Raw genomic sequence first — 8,684 nt, forward strand, 5'->3', positions numbered from 1 at the left:
TGGCCCGCCTTAGTCAAGATCAGACTTTCAGGTGTCAGGAGCAGGGTCTTCTTGGTGGTGGTACTATCTCCCCACAAGCCCCTTTCTGCCAGGTTTTAACTAGTCTGTCAAAACCTTTTTATTCCGAGAGGATTATGGATTTTATTATTAGATTTAGATTAGATTTTTATGATGTTATGCAACTGTTTAAATGGTTTAGATGCTGAGAAATTTTATTGTGAGCTGCCTTGGAATCTATTTTATTTTTTAGATAGGATAAAAATGTCCAAAATAGATAATTAAATCACCTATCAGTATTTATTAAAACAGGTTGGGGGGAGCTAATCAGCTATTTTAAATCTTGACTCTCCCTGATTAGATAAAAACATCAAATTTAATTAGTAGCTCCTGTGACATAAGGCCAACAAATTTACTGGAGCACCAGCTGTTGTGGGTCAGAGCTCACTTGAGCAGAAGCTTCAAAAGATAACACTGTAAGAAATTACAGGCGTGTTTTGGGGATGGGATCCGTGGCGAAGCAAGCCGATCGGGCGCCTGGGGTGGTGAGTGTGCCCTGAACCCAGGGGCAGGGGCAGCCGCCTGCGAGGTGGGGCAAGCTGGGGCAGGACGCTCCATGGGGCCTCTGAGGAGTCTGCCTGCCTCCTCCCACTCAGCCACCCTACTGCTGAGGGGGAGCAGCAGGCAGACCATTTGAGGCAGTACAGAGTCTGCGGGTGCCCAAGCCACTGCGTCACTTCCAGGAGAGATGTGTGGCTCGGGCGTGCTGCAGGCCCCGCAGTGAGACCCGGTATTTTGTCACCCCCCTCAGTGGTGACACCCAGGGCGGCCCACACACCCCTTCCTCCCCCCCTGGCTGGGATGTACTGTAGCTCAGTGGCAAAGCACTGGAGAGCCAGTGTGGTATAGTGGTTAAGAGCGGTAGACTCGTAATCTGGTGAACCAGGTTCGCGTCTCCGCTCCTCCACATGCAGCTGCTGGGTGACCTTGGGCCAGTCACACTTCTCTGAAGTCTCTCAGCCTCACTCACCTCACAGAGTGTTTGTTGTGGGGAAGGAAGGGGAAGGAGATTGTTAGCCACTTTGAGACTCCTTAGGATAGTGATAAAGCAGGATATCAAATCCAAGCTCTTCTTCTTTGCATTCAGAAGGTTCCAGGTTCAATCACTTACATCTCCAAATAGGACTGGGAGCATCCCCTGCCCAGAGTTGGCCCAGAACAGTTTCCCTATGGCCTATGCTTACTCTTTCAAGGTGGCACCAAATACATAGCTCTTGGCTCAGAGTTCACTGGAGATGCCATGTTACCTAGCAAAGACCCATCAAGAGCTATGCACAGGTCATGTGCAACATTTGTGAGATGTCACTTCAGTCAACCCAGTACTTCCATTCCATATCAGGAGAAACAGCTGACCCCTTCTCATGCTTTCTGAAAACGTTTCTGTTTTAGACTGCTTTTAATTAAAAAGGAAGGTCAGGGTTTTATTATGCTGTTGGACTCTGTTCAGACTTTATGCTAAAATGGATACCTAAATTGAAACTTATATATTGCTCTTTTAGTGCTTTCTGTTTATTATTGCCCTTGCTGCTTATTTTGTAATTTTGGTGTTGGTAAGAGTTTAATTGGAGTTTTTTAACCCCTTTTCCTATGCCACCATGGCTCATAAATCTAAAAATAAAACAATGAAGCTACAATATACACATACATGCCAAACACACCAGTTAAATTTCTACCACATTACAGAAGCACACCTTTCCCAAGCAAAGCAGCAAAGCAGAGAAATTTGCAAGCAATTCTGCTTAGCAAGATTGCTCCTCCATTGCATCAGCTGCTGTGAAGAGAAAGCGATCCTGCTTAGCACTGGGTTACAAAAGCTGCCCCCTTTCACCTTTGAAGTGCTTCAGGCAGCACTTTTGAGAAGCGCTTTAAGGCAGCCCCCATGTTGAAACATGAGACTTTGCCCCCAGCCCACTGCTATCAAGCACCCATTTGCAGGAGTTGTATACAAGCTGCTTAAAACAGTGCTTTTGAGCAAGATTTAATCAATTGATGAGCAGAGATTGTCCTGCAGTCTTGGCTGTGTGATCCTGTTCCTTCCTGGGAACTGGGCAGCCAAGGGAGGATTTAAACCAGGGGTCGGCAACCTAAGGCCCTTGGGCCACAAGCGGCCCACAAGGGTCATTTAACCGGCCCACAAGCCGCTCCCAAAACAAGTCGTCTGCTCAGCGAATCCGCGCACGCTGCGCTAAACCGGTGCACTGCAGGGACTCACTTCTGTGGTGCTGGAAATCACATCTGCCCAGGTGCAGGTGCCGAAAATCACGTCTGGGCAGACACAGATGCCAAAAAACATGTCTGTGCAGACACAATCCAGTCCACTGAGTGATCTCCACAGCAGTGAACCGGCCCAGGCAAGGTAAACTTTGCTGACCCGATTAAAACCCTCTCCTCCCACCCATCAGCTGACATCATCAGTCATGTCAGTAGGTGGGTGTGGTTTGGAGAAAACAGCCTGGCAGGCCAATTCAGAGCCCCTAGTGGACAAGGTTGGTACACCAACCAGAGGTTCCCCACCCCTGTAGTATGGTAACCTTAGCTAACCTTCCCTTCTGCTGAGAACAACTATCCTAATGTGACAAAAGAGAAGAGTGGAAATCGTAACACAAATCACCTAGCTCCTCCCTCCGTGACCACTTAATACCTTCAGAGCAGGGAGGCGCAGCATGCTGCTGGATCCTTTCCTTTGCACTTCAGCAAATCCTTATGGAATGCAACATCAGGATGTTCCAAGTGCAGCAACATTTATTTACTGTAAAGGTGGAGCCCTTCTAAATATATCTGCCTTTTGCTTTGATATATTCTTCGCTTATGGGCTCTTTCCTATACAGTGCAGAATTGATTTACATCCATCTCACTTCCATGCACTCTCAACAAGAATAAGAAGTTGATAAGCTGGAAAGTTATTTTTAAAGTGTTCAATGCTACTTGCAGCAATGGCAATATACTCACACAATTGGTCTGCTCAGGTGGAAGGAGCGTTTTTCCTTTAGTTTACTGTGGTTTCCAGTTTGCACATATGATGTACCCTCCAACATTTATCCAGTGAAAATAGGAACGTCCCATTCCATAATGATAATTTTACTATTTATACCCTACACATTTTACTGGGTTGCCCCAGCCACTCTGGGCAGCTTCTAACATAGATAAAAACATAATAAAACATTAAACTTTTTTTAAAAAAAAACTTCTCTATACAGGATTGCCTTCAGACGGCTCAGGAATTAGATAACTCCATACCCCCCCCCCCAACTTTTCTCCGGTGAAAATAGGGACATCCTAAGGAAAAGTGGGATATTCTGGGTTCAAATCAGAAACTGGGACAGTTCTAGGGACATTCCTAGAAAACAGGGACACTTGGAGGGTCTAATGTTATATAAACCAGACATTCTGGGCACCAATTAGATGGGCAGCAGGATTAGACCGCCAAAGTGTGTGGCTTTAAAAGTAGGTGCATTTTGTCACTGAATTGCAATGGCTCTCCTAATTCAGGCTTGTGCATATCATATAAGTGGATTTGAGTATCCACATGTTTCTGCATTTACGATTCTGCATTGGTTGCAAATATTTGCATGTACCGTATCTTTTGCACCATAACACTCACTTTTTTCCTCCTAGAAAGTAAGGGGAAATGTCTGTGGGTGTTATGGAGCGAATGCCTGCGGGGGGGGGGGATCTGCTGCAGTCGTGAGCAAAGGATCCATGGTTCCCCTTCCTTCCCTCCTCCGTGGTTACAAAGCATGGATCCACATGGATCCTCAGGATTTTTGCATTGGGCTACTCCAAACTCACTGTCAGATCACATGTCTGTGGCCACAGCATGAACCACAAAAATCATATATCCACTATTTTGTTTAGAATATTTTTTTTCTTGTTTTCCTCCTCTAAAAACTACGTGCGTGTTATGGTCTGGTGCGTGTTATAGAATGAAAAATATGGGTACTTTATATGAAATGAAGAGATAAGCATTAGCCACAATCCATCCCTAGGAGCTGTAGCCCTGCAAACAAAAGAAAAAACCCAAAAACAAAACCCAGAATAATTACATCTCTCAGGCATTTTTGCTCACCTTAACTGAATGACTAGAAGATAATCTGGGTTAACAGATTGTGAAAGCCTGTTTGAAGTTAATGGTCAATAGCACATACAAGCGGTATTTTCTCTCTGCTAGAAGAAGTACATGATCAGGGCCTTCAAAAGTTAAAAGGACCCATATATCGTAGGTGTCTAAGGATAGAGACTCATCGGGGGAAGGATAAAAGTAAGGCTAACATTATATGGCTTTAATTTGCATGTGCAATTCTGAGCAATAACAATTCCCACACGGTTCATAAGAGGCACATTTTAGAAGCAATGAGTGTGATGGGTAAACTGGACCTGAGCTCTGGTTGATTGATCACTGGCTTATTATTACAAAGCTCTTATTGTAAATGTGTGTCTTGCTAGACCATCCATCTGTTTTGCATCTACTTGTGTTTGAAGAGACTTTAAGCGCTTTAGTGAATTAGCAAAACTCACCACACACACAAAAATTTTTTTGAAGGGCCTCTACTGTAGCAGCAGGTTACCCTTGTTATAGTAAACATGGGTATAAATTCCCACCTATATCGCAACACACCAAGGTATTTTGTTAGCGGAGCTGCTCTGGTATCAGTCATGGAATGTTCATAATGAGGCAAATGAAAGGTCATTTTGGAAGGGACTAATATGTCATAGATTGAAGCGAACGGCAATTAAGAGAACCTGATGATCGCAAAGCTCGGTTGGAAGAGGTCCCTGCACCTAAGGAAGCAAAGTGTGGCAGTAAATTTGAAGAAAGAGAACAATGGGACTAAAAAAGGATGTAAGAGCAGAATAGACAGCACAGACAAGGTTAGGGTCAACATCAAGCTCTAAAACGTTATTGTGTGTTTTTTTAAAAAAATAAATGAATAAATCAGTAGCGTTTTTTCATATGACACCTCTAAGCAGAGGTACACCTCCTATAGGAAAAAAAATTCATCAGTTTGTAACTCTAAACACAGCAGGAAATGTAACCCATTCTGAGATGCACAGCTGCAGGAGAAACGATCCTTGGTCCACCATGATCTACTTAGCAGCTACCGTATTTTTTGCTCTATAAGACTCACTTTTACCCTCCTAAAAAGTAAAGGAAACTGTGTGTGCATCTTATGGAGCAAATGCAGGCTGCACAGCTATCCCAGGAGCCAGAACAGCAAGAGGGATTGCTGCTTTCGCTGCACAGCAATCCCTCTTGCTGTTCTGGCTTCTGAGATTCAGAATATTTTTTTTCTTGTTTTCCTCCTCCAAAAACTAGGAGTGTCTTGTGGTCTGGTGCGTCTTATAGAGCGAAAAATACGGTACATGGACTTTCAGGGAGGGGGGCAGGAAAGCATCTTAATCAAGGGAACATGAAGAAAATGGATGATCTTGCATATACGTGTACCACATGCAGAATCCTGCTGCCTGTTTGAAAGAGCCAAGTCCAGGAGTTCCTTATACTGGAGAGTCAGAATGCTCACATTTGTTTCAGCCAGGAGGAACGTGAAGAACGCTGTAGTTTTTCATCTGCTTATGGCTGGTCTTGTAACCAAGCAAGCCAGAAGGTGAAGACTGGTGCTGTTGCTTTGTATCGGAGAGAAGACCGTTGTGGTTGCCTTAGCAACCGTTACTAAGAGGAAGCGGCTTCAAGCTGACAGTGTTCACTTGTTCATGCACCAGCCAGGTGAACACGAGAATATAATGTGGATAGGTGAACAAATTTGGTTGGTGGTTAGAAGATCCATACAGAACCACTGACTGGCTACCTGTGATGCAAAGCTCAACTATGGAACTTGCTGCCACAATAGTCAGTGATGGCCACCAACCTAGGTAAAGGTAAAGGGACCCCTGACCATTAGGTCCAGTCGCGGACAACTCTGGGGTGCTCATCTCACTCTATAGGCCAAGGGAGCCGGTGTTTGTCCGCAGTCAGTTTCCGGGTCATGTGGCTAGCAAGACTAAGCTGCTTCTGCCAAACCAGAGCAGCACACAGAAACGCTGTTGACCTTCCCGCCAGAGTGGTACCTATTTATCTACTTGCACTTGGCGTGCTCTCGAACTGCTAGGTTGGCAGGAGCAGGGACCAAACAATGGGAGCTCACCCCGTCGCGGGGATTGAAACCACCAACCTTCTGATCGGCAAGTCCTAGGCTCTGTGGTTTGACCCACAGCGCCACCCACATCCCTAGATGACTTTAAAAGAGGGCAAGGCAAATTCATGGAGAGTGCTATCGATACCTACTAAGCCATGCTGTCTATGCTCTGCTTCCACAGTCTTGAGTCACTAATGCCTTGGAATACCTACCAGTTGCTGGAAGCCACAGGAGGGGACCATGCTCTGCTCCTGGCTGAGGGTTTCCCACAGGCATCTGGTTGGCCACTGTGAGGACATGAAGCTGGACTAGATAGGCCGTGGACCTGATCCAGCAGGACTCATCTTATGCACTTAGAAAAAGAGACAACCAATGGGCAGGGTGTCCCGACAAGAGTAGGTGCTTGGTTGGTCAGAAGTCTTGGCCAAGAAAAGGCACAGTCAGGTCTGTTAAGGCAACTGGGAGACAGCCACAGTTGGAGATCTCTGAGAGGACTGTGTTGTGGACAGGACACGAAGATGGGAGCCAGTGGCTGAGAACAAGGAACCATGTCATGAGGGGTTGGCAAGGTTTCAAGAAAGCAGCTGTTCTCCATAACAGGTTTCAGTGAGAGGTCTGACAGGAGAGAAAACATTAGCAGGTAAAGGTAAAAGGTAAAGGACCCCTGGATAGTTAAGTCCAGTCGAATTCGACTATGGGGTGCAGCTTTCAGGCTGAGGAAGGCAATGTTTGTCCAGCTTTCCAGGTCATGTGGCCAACATGACTAAACTGCTTCTGGTACAATGGGACACTGTGACGGAAGCCAGAGCACATGGAAATGCCGTTTACCTTCCCGCCATAGTGGTACCTATTTATCTACTCATGCTGGTATGCTTTCAAACTGCTAGGTTGGCAGGAGCTGGGACAGAGCAATGGGAACTCACCCTGTCATGCAGATTCGAACTGCCGACCTTACAATCAGCAAGCCCAAGAGGCTTAGCAGGCACTCTTTAATACAGTTCAACTACCCTAGAAGCAGGAGAGGCTCTTGAGGCAAAGGAAGAGGAGCATAAAGCATCTGTCCCTACTTGTGACTGACCAGGGATGCAGGAGAGGTGAATTTGGTATGGGTTTAAAAAAAAGGCAGGGGGCTAAAAGCTTTAATAAGTTGAGGCAGACTCTTTTCATTATAAACAACTGTTACTATGTTTGTGTAACCTTGAGTAACTAAGCATTGCATACCCAAGCAATCTTACACCAATATCAAAATAGGAATAGGACATCCCCTTATGCGAATATAGTTTTGTTACTTTTATCTGTGTCTCTTGTGGGGGTATCAATCCTGCACCTGCCATTTGGGGTGCAGCAGTTAAAGGCTTCACATACCACACTGCAGAAACTATGGCAGGGGATTCCACATGTCCAGAAAGGAAGCAGCTGGAATGTTATGTCACTTGGGGTGGCAAGTGGCGGGATGAGAACCACCTTATGCCTCAAGGATGCATAATCCCAGGTTCAGCTGTTGGTGTCTCCAGGTAGGGGGTTAGGAAAGAGTCTGGCCTGAAACCCTGGAGAGCCTCTGCCAGCCACGTGTTCACAATACTGAGCTAGAGGGACCAATTGGTCTGGCTGAGCCTGAAGCAGCTTGTAATGTAGTCTAGTATATGCACTTTGAATTTGGTTCCTCTATCTTTCAACTCTCTGCCCATCTCTCCCTGACCAAACTGAAGGAAAGGCAAAGCTTCTGGAAATGTTTTTTTCAAAAACAAGTGTTTAAAAATGCAATTACACTTTGCTGCACCCTTTAGGAAAGATTTCAATGAAGCCACAGTGCCCTCTTGTGGGTACAAATCACATCTGTAGCACACAAAAGCAGAAGAAACCAGAAGTTAGCCTTTGGGATGATTCATACATACTCCTTCCTCTATGTGGACACTCAGTTTACGTAAGTTGGTGTCTTGCAGATGAGCGTGAGCTGTCTTCATTGCCGCCATTGTGTCTGAGCTTTCATATTGCCACCGTCTATGATCAAAGTCTCATACTTATATATACAGCCTTACTAGGTAAAATGTTTCACATTTCCAAAACTCTATCGCTCAAGCTTTGGGTCCTCAAAATATGCCATCTCCTGCTTATTTTCCTACCTTTTAAATTACAAAGGTACTCCTTCATATGGAATTCATGAAGGACTGGCACTACCCTGTTGATTGTCAGATAGGAGAACTTGATATTCTTAATACACGGATTCCAAGCCTGTTTTAATTCCTCCTTTTCCCACCAATCTTATATTTTAAATCTAGTAATGGAGAGTTTTGACACTATGCGTAGAAGACAGGTGGCGTATCTTACCTTTATATATTTTGCCATCGCGCATGGGTTTTGCAATACCCCTGATGATAATTATTGTCAAAACAAAGAGGCAAGGTTTATATCTAAATATATAAGCCAGTGGCACCCTGGTGGGGTGCCTTGAATGATGGTCAGGAGTGCTGTGGGCAACACTGGCCTGTCCCTCTT

This window comes from Podarcis melisellensis (assembly GCF_964234715.1).
Source record: "Podarcis melisellensis genome assembly, chromosome: 2".
Taxonomy (NCBI): Eukaryota; Metazoa; Chordata; class Lepidosauria; order Squamata; family Lacertidae; genus Podarcis; species Podarcis melisellensis.